The 11,223-nt window shown below is 41.1% G+C and overlaps 1 long non-coding RNA gene across 1 annotated transcript in view; it reads right to left on the bottom strand.

The window, feature by feature from the left end:
• LOC112412433 (uncharacterized) overlaps nucleotides 1-11,120 on the bottom strand; it is a 25,674-nt gene extending 14,554 nt beyond the window's left edge. Inside the window, exon 1 of the long non-coding RNA XR_003005801.1 lies at nucleotides 11,054-11,120. This is a non-coding gene — a long non-coding RNA (uncharacterized LOC112412433). The remainder of the gene's footprint in view (nucleotides 1-11,053) is intronic.
• Nucleotides 11,121-11,223: the final 103 nt, after the last annotated feature.

The following is an 11,223-nucleotide window of genomic DNA, read 5'->3' as shown; positions in this document are numbered from 1 at the left end:
AAAAAAAAAAAAAAAAAAAGACACATGCATCTCAATGTTTATTGCAGCACTATTTACAATAGCCAGGACATGGAAGCAAAATGCCCATCAACCGGAGAATGGATAAAGAAGATGTGGGGGAGACTTCCGGGAAGATGGCGGAAGAGTAAGACGCAGAGATCACCTTCCTCCCCACAGATACACCAGAAATACATCTACACGTGGAACAACTCCTACAGAACACCTACTGAATGCTGAAAGAAGACCTCAGACCTCCTAAAAGGCAAGAAATCCCCCACGTACCTGGGTAGGGCAAAAGAAAAAAGAATAAACAGAGACAAAAGGATAGGAATGGGACCTGCACCAGTGGGAGGGAGCCGTGACGGAGGAAAGGTTTCCACACACTACAAAGCCCCTTCGCGGGCAGAGACTGCGGGTGGCGGAGGGGGAAAGCTTTGGAGCCACGGAGGAGAGCACAGCAACAGGGGTGCGGGGGTCAAAGTGGCGAGATTCCCGCACAGAGGATCGGTGCCAACCGGCACTCACCAGGCCGAGAGGCTGCTTGTCTGCTCCCCCGCCAGGGCGGGCGGGGCTGGGAGCTGCGGCTCGGGCTTCGGTCGGATTGCAGGGAGAGGACTGGGGTTGGCAGCGTGAACACAGCCTGCAGGGGTTAGTGCGCCACGGCTGGCAGGGAGGGAGTCCGGGGAAAAGTTTGGACCTGCTGAAGAGGCAAGAGACTTTTTCTTCCCTCTTTGTTTCCTGGTGCGCGAGGAGAGGGGATTAAGAGTGCTGCTTAAAGGAGCTCCAGAGACGGGCGCGAGCCGCGGCTAAAAGCGCGAACCCCAGAGACGGGCATAAGATGCTAGGGCTGCTGCTACCGCCACCAAGAAGCCTGCGTGAGAGCACAGGTCACTATCCACACCTCCCTGCTGGGGAGCCTGTGCAGCCCGTCACTGCCAGGGTCCCAGGATCCAGGGACAACTCCCCCGGGAGAACGCACGGCGCGCCTCAGGCTGGTGCAACGTCACGCTGGCCTCTGCCGCCGCAGGCTCGCCGCGCACTCCTTGCCCCTCCCTCCACCCCGGCCTGAGTGAGCCAGAGCCCCCCGAATCAGCTGCTCTTTTAACCCCATCCTGTCTGAGCGAAGAACAGATGCCCTCTGGCGACCTACACGCAGAGACGGGGCCAAATCCAAAGCTGAGTCCCTGGGAGCTATGAGAACAAAGAGAATCGGAAATCTCTCCCAGCAGCCTCAGAAGCAGCCCATTAAAGCTCCACAATCAATTTGATGTACCCTGCATCTGTGGAACACATGAATAGACAACGAATCATCCCAAATTAAGGAGGTGGACGTTGAGAGCAAGATTTATGAGTTTTTCCCCTTTTCCTCTGTTTGTGAGTGTGTATGTGTATGGTTCTATGTGAGATTTTGTCTGTATAGCTTTGCTTCCACCATTTGTCCTAGGGCTCTATCCGTCCTTTTTTTCTCTTAATAATTATGATTTTATTTTAATAACTTTATTATATTTTATCTTACTTTATTTTATTTTACTTTATCTTCTTTCTTTCTTTTTTCCTTCCTACCCCCTTCCTTCCTCCCTCTTTTCTTTCTTTCTTTCTTTCCTTCCTTCTTCTTCTTTCTTCTTCTTCTTCTTCTTTATATATAACTGATTCATTTTGTTGTAAAGCAGAAACTAACACACACTGTAAAGCAATTATACTCCAATAAAGATGTTAAAAAATGTCATATATATATATATAGAATGGAATATTCCTCAGCCATAAAAAGGAACAAAACTGAGTCATTTGTAGAGACGTGGATGGATCTAGAGGCTGTCATACAGAGTGAAGTAAGTCAGAAAGAGAAAAGCAAATATTGTACATTAACACATATGTGTGGAACCTAGAAAAATGGTACAGATGAACTAGCTTGCAGGGCAGAAATTGAGACACAGATGTAGAGAACAAACGTATGGACACCAAGGAGGAAAAGCAGTGGCGGCTGGGGGTGGGGGTGTGATGAATTGGGAGTTTGGGATTGACATGCATACACTGGTGTGTATAAAATCGATGACTAATAAGAACTTGCTCTATAAAAAAATAAAAATTCAAAAAAGTATATTCAATCACTTAAGATTAACTTAATTGAAATAAATACCCACTTTATATATGTTTGCTTACAGACACCATTCTGAGGCTTCTTTACAATGAAAATTGAACAAAAGTGAATTGAATTCTTCATTTCTGAATATAAAACACTATGCAGTTTTATTAGGTACCTAATAAAAAAATTTAAGTTTATTTTTGAAAAGTCAATATATGAACATGTTAGAAGAGTTCAAAAAGATCAAATTCAATGTATGTCTCCCAGAGGGTACCAATTTTACCTGTTGTGTGTATATGTGTATTCTTGTAAAGAAAATCTATACAAATATGTTCCTATAAGAGAGTTTCATCTTCAAGGAATTCATGGAAAAGACTCTGACAAGTACAGGTTTCTGGTAACTGACTATACTGCTGAACTGAATGAATAAGTATTTTCAGAACTCTGATGGAAAACTGATGAACTCATAAAAGTGCTAACAAAAGATCAAGATAAAAAAAAATTAATTACATGGGACTGAGTGAACTGATGAGGATGATTATAATTTTTGTGACTTTCTGTATGAATAAAAAAAAATACCACAAGGACTCAGAGGCAAAAAATATACAAATCAATTTTCACTGCAAAGTAAAGGAGCTCTTACAGTGGAGGATTCCTGGACTGAATGTCAATATTATGACATAGTATGAGTGTGTTTCGTGTTTGGTAATTGTAATCATTGTTGCTTTTGTTGTGGTCATCTATTTACAATGCTTGGTGTCAGTCTATTTATCTCTTGTAAAAATAAAATACAGTGTGTGTGTGTGTGTGTGTGTGTGTGTGTCTGTATGAAAATAAATAAATAAACAAATTAAAAAGAAAATCTATAATCATACAAGCACTTACATGTACATATTCCTTTGTTCATTTTACCCAAACAGTAGCATCTTCCTTTTTTTTCCCTACTTAATACCTTGGTGGTCCTTCCACATAAAAGCTGCCTTCTTTTTTTTTCTTTTAAAGGTATCCTTTTTAAATTTTTATTTATTTTTAAAATAAATTTATTTATCTATTTTTGGCTGCGTTGGCTCTACGCTGCTGCGCACGGGCTTCCTCTAGTTGGGGTGAGCAGGAGCCACTCCTCGTTGCAGTGCACAGGCTTCCCATTGTGGTGGCTTCTCTTGTTGCAGAGCATGGGCTCTTGGCACACGGGCTCAGCAGTTGTGACACACAGGCTCAGCAGTTGAGGCACATGGGCTCAGCAGCTGTGGCGCACGGGCCTAGCTGCTCCAAGGAATGTGGGATCCTCCCGGACCACAGCTTGAACCCGTGTCCCCTGCAGTGGCAGGCGGATTCTTAACCACTGCACCACCAAGGAAGTCCCTGCCTTCTTTTTATATCAGTCTATTTTAAGTTGATAACTTAAGTTTGGATGCATTACAGAACTCTGTATTTTTATTCCCTCTCCGCCAATGTTTTATGTTTTTGATGTCACAATTTAACATCTTTTTATCTTGTGTATCTCTTACCTAAGTATTGTAGTTATAGCTTTTATTTACTATTTATGTCTTTTTATCTCATACAAGCTTTGTAAGTGATTAACCTACCACGTTTACAACTTTAAATTATTCTGATTTTTACTGCATATTTACCTTTCCTAGTAAGATTTATACTTTCATATGTTTTCCTGCAACTAATTAGCACCCTCTTGTTTCAGCTTAAATAAGTCCTTTTAACATTTCTTGTAAGGCCAGTCTAGTGGTGATGAACTCCGTTAGCTTTTGCTTGTCTGGAAAACTCTTTCTCTCTCTTTCGACTCTGAAGGATAGCTTTTTTGGTAGAGTATTCTTGGTTGGTAGCTTTTCTTCTTTCAGCACTTTGATGCCTTCTTTTTTTTTTTTTTTTTTTTTTTTTTTGCCTTCTTCTTTTTAAGAGCTGACTAGTATCTTATTGCATAGATGTATCAAATCATCCAATCCTCAATTCATGGACAGTCATACTTGCAAACTTTTGCAATTATAAACTACTACTAAGAATACCCATATGATATATGATGTCAAACATCTTCTCATATGTCTATTTCCCTTCTCTATATCTTCTCTGTGAAGTATCTGTTCAGATCCTTTGCCTATTTTTAAATTGGGTTCTTTGTTTTCTTATTGAGTTTTAAGAGTTCTTTGCATATTTGGGATACAAGTTCCTTATTAGATATGTGTTTTGCAAAGATTTTCTCCTTGTATTTTCACTCTTAACAGTGTCTTTCACAGAGCAGAGGTTTTTAATTTTAATGAAGTCCAACTTAATTTTTTCTTTCATGGATCATCTTTTGGTGTTGTATCCAAAAACTCATTGCCTATGACAATAAAATGCACAACCTGGAAGAAATGGACAAATTCTTAGAAAGGTACAGTCTTCAAAGACTGAACCAGAAAGAAATAGAAAATATGAACAAACCAATCACAAGTACTGAAATTTAAACTCTGATTAAAAATCTTCCAAGAGACAGAAGTCCAGGACCAGACTGCTTCACAGGCAAATTTAATCAAACATTTACAGAAGAGTTAACACCTCTCCTTCTCAAACCATTGCAAAAAATTGCAAACAAAAGAACACTCCCAAGCTCATTCTAAGAGTCCATCATCTCCCTGATAACAAAACCAGACAAAGATATCACAAAAAAAGAAAATTACAGGACAATACCACTGATGAACACACACGCAAAAATCCTCAACAAAATACTAGCAAACAGAATCCAACAACACATTAAAAGGATCATACACCATTATCAAGTGCAGTTTATTCCAGAAATGCAAGTTGATTAAAGACCTAAATATAAGGCCAGACACTATCAAACTCTTAGAGGAAAACATAGGCAGAACACTCTATGACAGAAATCACAACAATATACTTTTTGACCCACCTCCTAGAGAAATGGAAATAATTAAAGCAATTATACTCCAATAAAGATGTTAAGGAAAAAAAAAAAAAGGATTATACACCATGATCAAGTGGGATTTATCCCAGGGATGTAAGGATTCTTCAATAGACGCAAATCAATGTGATACCCCATATTAACAAATTGAATAAAAACCATACGATCATCTCAATAGATGCAGAAAAGGCTTCTGACAAAATTCAACACCTATTTATGATGAAAACACTCCAGAAAGTGGGCATACAGGGAACCTACCTCAGCATATAAAGGCCATATACGATAAGCCCACAGTTAACATCATTCTCAGTGGTGAAAAACTGAAAGCATTTCCTCTAAGATCAGGAACAAGACAAGGATGTCCACTCTTACCACTTTATTCAATACAATTTTGGAAGTCCTAGCCATGTCAGAGAAGAAAAATAAATAAAAGGAATCTAAATTGGAAAAGAAGTAAAACTGTCACTGTTTGCAGATGACATGATACTATACATAGAAAATCCTAAAGATGCTACCAGAAAACTACTAGAGCTAATCAATGAATTTGGTAGAGTTGCAGAATACAAAATTAATACACAGAAATCTCTTGCATTCCTATACACTAACAACAAAGATCAAAAAGATAAATTATGAAACAATCCCATTTACCATCATGTCAAAAAGAATAAACTACCTAGGAATAAACCTACCTAAGGAGGCAAAAGACCTGTACTCAAAAAACTGTAAGATACTGATGAAAGAAACCAAGAATGACACAAACAGATGGAGATATACCATGTTCTTGGATTAGAAGAATTGATATTGTGAAAATGACTCTACTACCCAAAGCAATCTACAGATTCAGTGCAATCCCTAGCAAATTACCAACAGCATTTTTCAAAGAATTAGAACAAAAAATGTTACAATTTGTATGGAAACACAAAAGACCCCCAATAGCCCAAGCAATTTTGAGAAAGAAAAATGGAGTTTGAGGAATCAGGCTCCGTGACTTCAGACTACCTACAAAGCTACAGCCATCAAAAAAGTATGGTAGGGACTTCCCTGGCAGTCCAGTGGTTAAGACTTCACCTTCCAATGAAGGGGATGCGGGTTTGATTTCTGGTCAGGGAGCTAAGATCCTACATGTCTTGGGGCCAAAAACCGAAACATAAAACAGAAGCAACATTGTAACACATTCAATAAAGATTTTTAAAATGGTCCACATTTTAAAAAATTTAAAAAAATTTATAATTAAAAAAAAGAAGAAAAAAAAAGGTCCACATTAAAATAAAAAACCTTGGGAAAAAAAGAAAAGCAGCATGGTACTGGCACAAAAACAGAAATATAGATCAATGGAACAGGATAGAAAGTCCAATGATAAACCCATGCACCTAGGGTCACCACATCTATGACAAAGGAGGCAAGAATATACAATGGAGAAAAGACAGTCTCTTCAATAAGTGGTGCTGGGAAAACTGGACAGCTATATTAAGAGAATGAAACTGGAACACTCCCTAACACCATACACAAAAATAAACTCAAAGTGGATTAAAGACCTAAATGTAAGGCTGGACACTATAAAACTCTTAGAGGAAAACATAGGCAGAACACAAACCTGCAGCAAGATCTTTTTTGATCCACCTCCTAGAGTAATACAAATAGAAACAAAAATAAACAAATGGGATCAAGTAAACTGAAAAGCTTTTGCACAGCAATGGAAACCATAAACAATACAAAAAGACAACCTCAGTATGGGAGAAAATACTTGCAAACAAAGCAACCAACAAGGGATTAATCTCCAAAATATGCAAACAGCTCATACAACTCAATATCAGAAAAACAAACAACCCAATCAAAAAATGGGTGGAAGGGCTCCCCAGGTGGCGCAGTGGTTGAGTCCGCCTGCAGATGCAGGGGACACGGGTTCGTGCCTCCACATGCCGTGCAGCGGCTGGGCCCATGAACCGTGGCCGCTGGGCCTGCGCGTCCGCAGCCTCTGCTCCGCAGCAGGAGAGGCCACACGGTGAGAGGCCCGCGCACCGCAAAAATAAATAAATAAATAAATAAATGGGTGGAAGATCTAAATAGATATTTCTCCAAAGAAGACATACAGATGGCCAAAAAAGCACATGAAAAGATGCTCAACGTCACTAATTATTAGAGAAATGCAAATCGAAACTACGAGGTATCACCTCTCACCGGTGATGGCCATCATCAAAAAATCTACAAACAATGAATGCTGGAGAGGGTGTGGAGAAAAGAGAACCCTCCTACACCGTTGGTGGGAAGGTAAACTGGTACAGCCACTATGGAGTACAGTATGGAGTTCCCTTAAAAAACTAAAAATAGAGCTACTGGGGACTTCCCTGGTGGTCCAGTGGTTAAGAATCTGCCTTCCAATACAGGGGACACGGGTTCAATCCCTGGTCGGGGAACTAAGATTCCACACGTGTGGGGCAACTAAGCCCGTGCACTGCAACTAGTGAGCCTGTGCGCTGTAGAGCCTATGTGCCTCAATTAGAGAGCCCACGTGCTGCAACTACTGAGCCTGCACACTCTGGAGCCCACCACAACTAGAGTGAAGCCTGCACACTGCAACAAAGAGCCCGCGCCGCAACGAAGAATTCCGCATGCTGCAACGAAGATCCAGCGTGCTGCAACTAAGAACTGCCGCAGCCAAATAAATAAATAAATATTAAAAAAAAATAAAAACAGAGCTACCGTATGACTAGCAATCCCACTCCTAGGCATATACCTGGAGAAAACCATAATTTGAAAAGATACATGCACCCCAATGTTCATTGCAGCACTATTTACAGTAGCCAGGACATGGAAGCAAGCTGATGTCCATCAATAGAAGAATGGATAAAGACGATGTGGTACATATATAACAATGGAATATTACGCAGCAATATAAAAGAACAAAATAATGCCATTTGCTGCAACATGGATGGACCTAGAGATTGTCATACTGAGTGAATTTAAGTCAGACACAGAAAGACAAATATCATATCGCTTATATGTGGAATCTAAGAAAAGGGTACAAGTGACCTTACTTACATAACAGAAGTAGAGTCACAGATGTGGAAAACAAACTTAGGGTTGCCTGGGGACAAGTGGGGTGGGGGAGGGATGAGTTGGGATTGACATATGCATACTACTATATATAGAATAGATGACTGGTGGGGACCTGCTGTACAGCACAGGGAACTCTGCTCAATTCTGTAACGGCCTATATGGGAAAAGAATCTAAAAAAAGAGTGGAATATGTATGACTGATTCACTTTGCTATATACCTGAAGCTAACACAGCACTGTGAATCAACTATACTCCAATAATAATTTTTTTAAAAAACCTCATTGCCACACACAAGGTCACCTCCATTTTCTCCTGTTATCTTCCAGAGGTTTTAAAGTTCTGCATTTTACATTTAGGGATATGATCTACTCAATTTTTGTGAAAGTTGTGAGATGTGTCTCGATTCTTTTTTTTCCATACACATGTCCAGTTGTTCCAGCACTATCTGTTGAAAAGACTATCTTTTCTCAATTGAATTACCTTTGCTCCTTTGTCAAAGATCAGTTGACCATGTTTATGTGGATCTATACCCAGGCTCCCTATTCTGTTCCACTGATGTATGTGTCTATTCTTTTGCCAGCAAACGCTGTCTTTGGTACTGTAGCTTTGAGGTCGGATAAAGTCAGTTCAGCTTCTCTGGTATTGTGCTGGCTATTTTGCGTCTTTCACCTTTCCATATAAACTTTAGAATCGATTTGCACATATCTACAAAATAACTTCCTAAATTTTTTTATTGGGATTGCATTTGAATCTACAGATCAAGTTGGGAAGAACTGACATCTAATGATATTAAATCTTCGAATCCATGAACCCAGAATATCCTTCCACTTATATCTACTTTGATTTCCTTAATCAGTTTTGTTGTTTTCTGTATACAGATCCTGTACATATTTTAGATTCATACCTAAGTATTACTTTTTGTAAAAGGTATTATGTTTTTAACCGCAAATTTCAATTATACGTTGCTGGTATACAGGAAGCAATTCACTCTTGTATATTATAATCCTGCTATAGCCACTTACTAGTTCCAGTTTTTTTTAGTACTCTGAGATTTTCTACATGAATTATGTTATCCATGAACAAAGCCAGTTTTATTTCTTTCTTCCCAATCTGCTTAGCTTTGATTTCCTTTTCTTATAGGACGTATAATATAACGTTGAAAGGAACAGTGACAGGGGACATCCATGCCTTAGCAGGAAAGCTTCTAGTTTCTCACCATTAAGTATGATGCTAGCTGTAAGGTTTTTATAAACGTTCTCCATGCAGTTGAAGAAGTTCTCCTCTATTCCTAGTTTGTTAGAGCTTTTATCATGAATGAGCGTTGGAGGTAGCCACTTTTTAAATGCTGCTTTAAGTCAATCTATCCTGGAACCTCTAAGCAGCCTAAGATGTGAGGCAAGGTAGGTAACAAGTTAGACAATGTTCATGATAGCTGCCTACCAAATCAGCAGCTCAACACTGTGGCCTGACGGGGGCAGGCAGAGCCAAGGTATATCAGTACATTGAGCGTGGGAGCCCCGAAACAATGACAAAAGCCTGGAGATATAATCAAGAACTCAATGAAAAGTAGTATGACTTCCTGCATGTATACACTACTATGTATAAAACAGGTAACTAATGAGAACCTACTGTAGAGCACAGGGAACTCTACTCAGTGCTCTGTGGTGACCTAAATGGGAAGGAAATCCAAAAAAGAGGGGATATATGTATACTTATAGCTGATTCACTTTGCTGTACAGCAGAAACTAACACAACATTGTAAAGCAACTGTTCTCCAATAAAAGTTAATTTAAGAAGGAATCCTGATATAACAATGCAAACAAAAAAGTATGTCTTCCTGTACGCTGTATCTTTGGCAAATAGCTAAAATTTAAAACTTAGCAACTTTATTCACACATATTAGGCGTTGGCTCAGAGCCAGCCTAACCGACTCCCAGTCTGCAAAATTTCTTGCAGGGACAGGATAAAGAGTTAATCAACAGATATGTGCGGTATTACCATATTAAACACTGATAACTTTTTAACTCAGTTCCTTTTACACTATCTGCTTCTCTTTAACCTTCTCTTTCAAATCACAGACTGATTTGAAAACACACTACAGAAAGGGGCTCCAAACCTAGTTTAGAAATTCAGCTCCTCTGGTTGCTAATAACCTTTGGCAAGTAATTAAAAAAATAAACCCACGAGGGCTTCCCTGGTGGCACAGTGGTTGAGAATCTGCCTGCTAATGCAGGGGACACGGGTTCGAGCCCTGGGAAGATCCCACATGCCACGGAGCAACTACGCCCGTGAGCCACAACTACTGAGCCTGCGCGTCTGGAGCCCGTGCTCCGCAACAAGAGAGGCTGCGACAGTGAGAGGCCCGCGCACTGCGATGAAGAGTGGCCCCCACTTGCCACAACTAGAGAAAGCCCTCGCACAGAAATTAAGACCCAACACAGCCAAGAATAAATAAATAAACAAATGTGGGGTTTAAAAAAAAAAAAAAAAAAAGGTTGGCCCAGTTTTACATAAAAAAATAAAATAAAATAAACCCACGGCCTGCGTGGTCGTAGGATTCAAACAAGATAATGTAGGAAAAAAGAACTAAAGTGCGGCACAAACGTGGGAGGGGGGGCGGGGGGAAGAATTTCTTATGCACCCTTTCCCAGGTAGGTCCTTCCGAGAGCCGCCCGCTGGGGCGGAGGCTGTCCGTCGGGAACTCCGAAGTCGGCAGCCTACGAGACTGCGCAGACCGACGCTAGAGGAAAATGGAGGATGTGGCGCGCGACTGCGACAGAGGAAAGTTCTTCTCTTTTTTAAACCGCCGCCAGACTCCCGGCCCAAAAACCAGCTGGGATTTCAGAGCCCACGCCCAGGCCCCATGGCGCAGCCGCCCGCCCGCGTCTCTCGCCACCCGACCCGAAACCAGCCTTTTCTCGCCTCTCCGCCCCGCCCTCCTCCCAGCCAATCCTAGGCCCGACATGCACCGCGCTGACCTTTCCCTTCCAGCCTACCCCCACCTTTGGGCGCCTCCAAATGACAAGCGGCGCGGAGCATTGTGGTCCCGTGCGCGAGAGCGAGGCCCGGGCCGGAAAAAGAAAGCAAAAGACTAGGGCTAGCCGGTAGGGCGGCCCCCGCGCACGCGCACGGGCGGCGGCGGTGGTGAAAAAGGGTGGTGCGTGGTCTACGG

Source organism: Neophocaena asiaeorientalis, unplaced genomic scaffold (genome assembly GCF_003031525.2).
Source record: "Neophocaena asiaeorientalis asiaeorientalis breed wild unplaced genomic scaffold, Neophocaena_asiaeorientalis_V1.1 scaffold102, whole genome shotgun sequence".
Taxonomy (NCBI): Eukaryota; Metazoa; Chordata; class Mammalia; order Artiodactyla; family Phocoenidae; genus Neophocaena; species Neophocaena asiaeorientalis.
The sequence above is the reverse complement of the archived record's forward strand: the minus strand, read 5'-3'. Positions and strand labels throughout refer to the sequence as shown.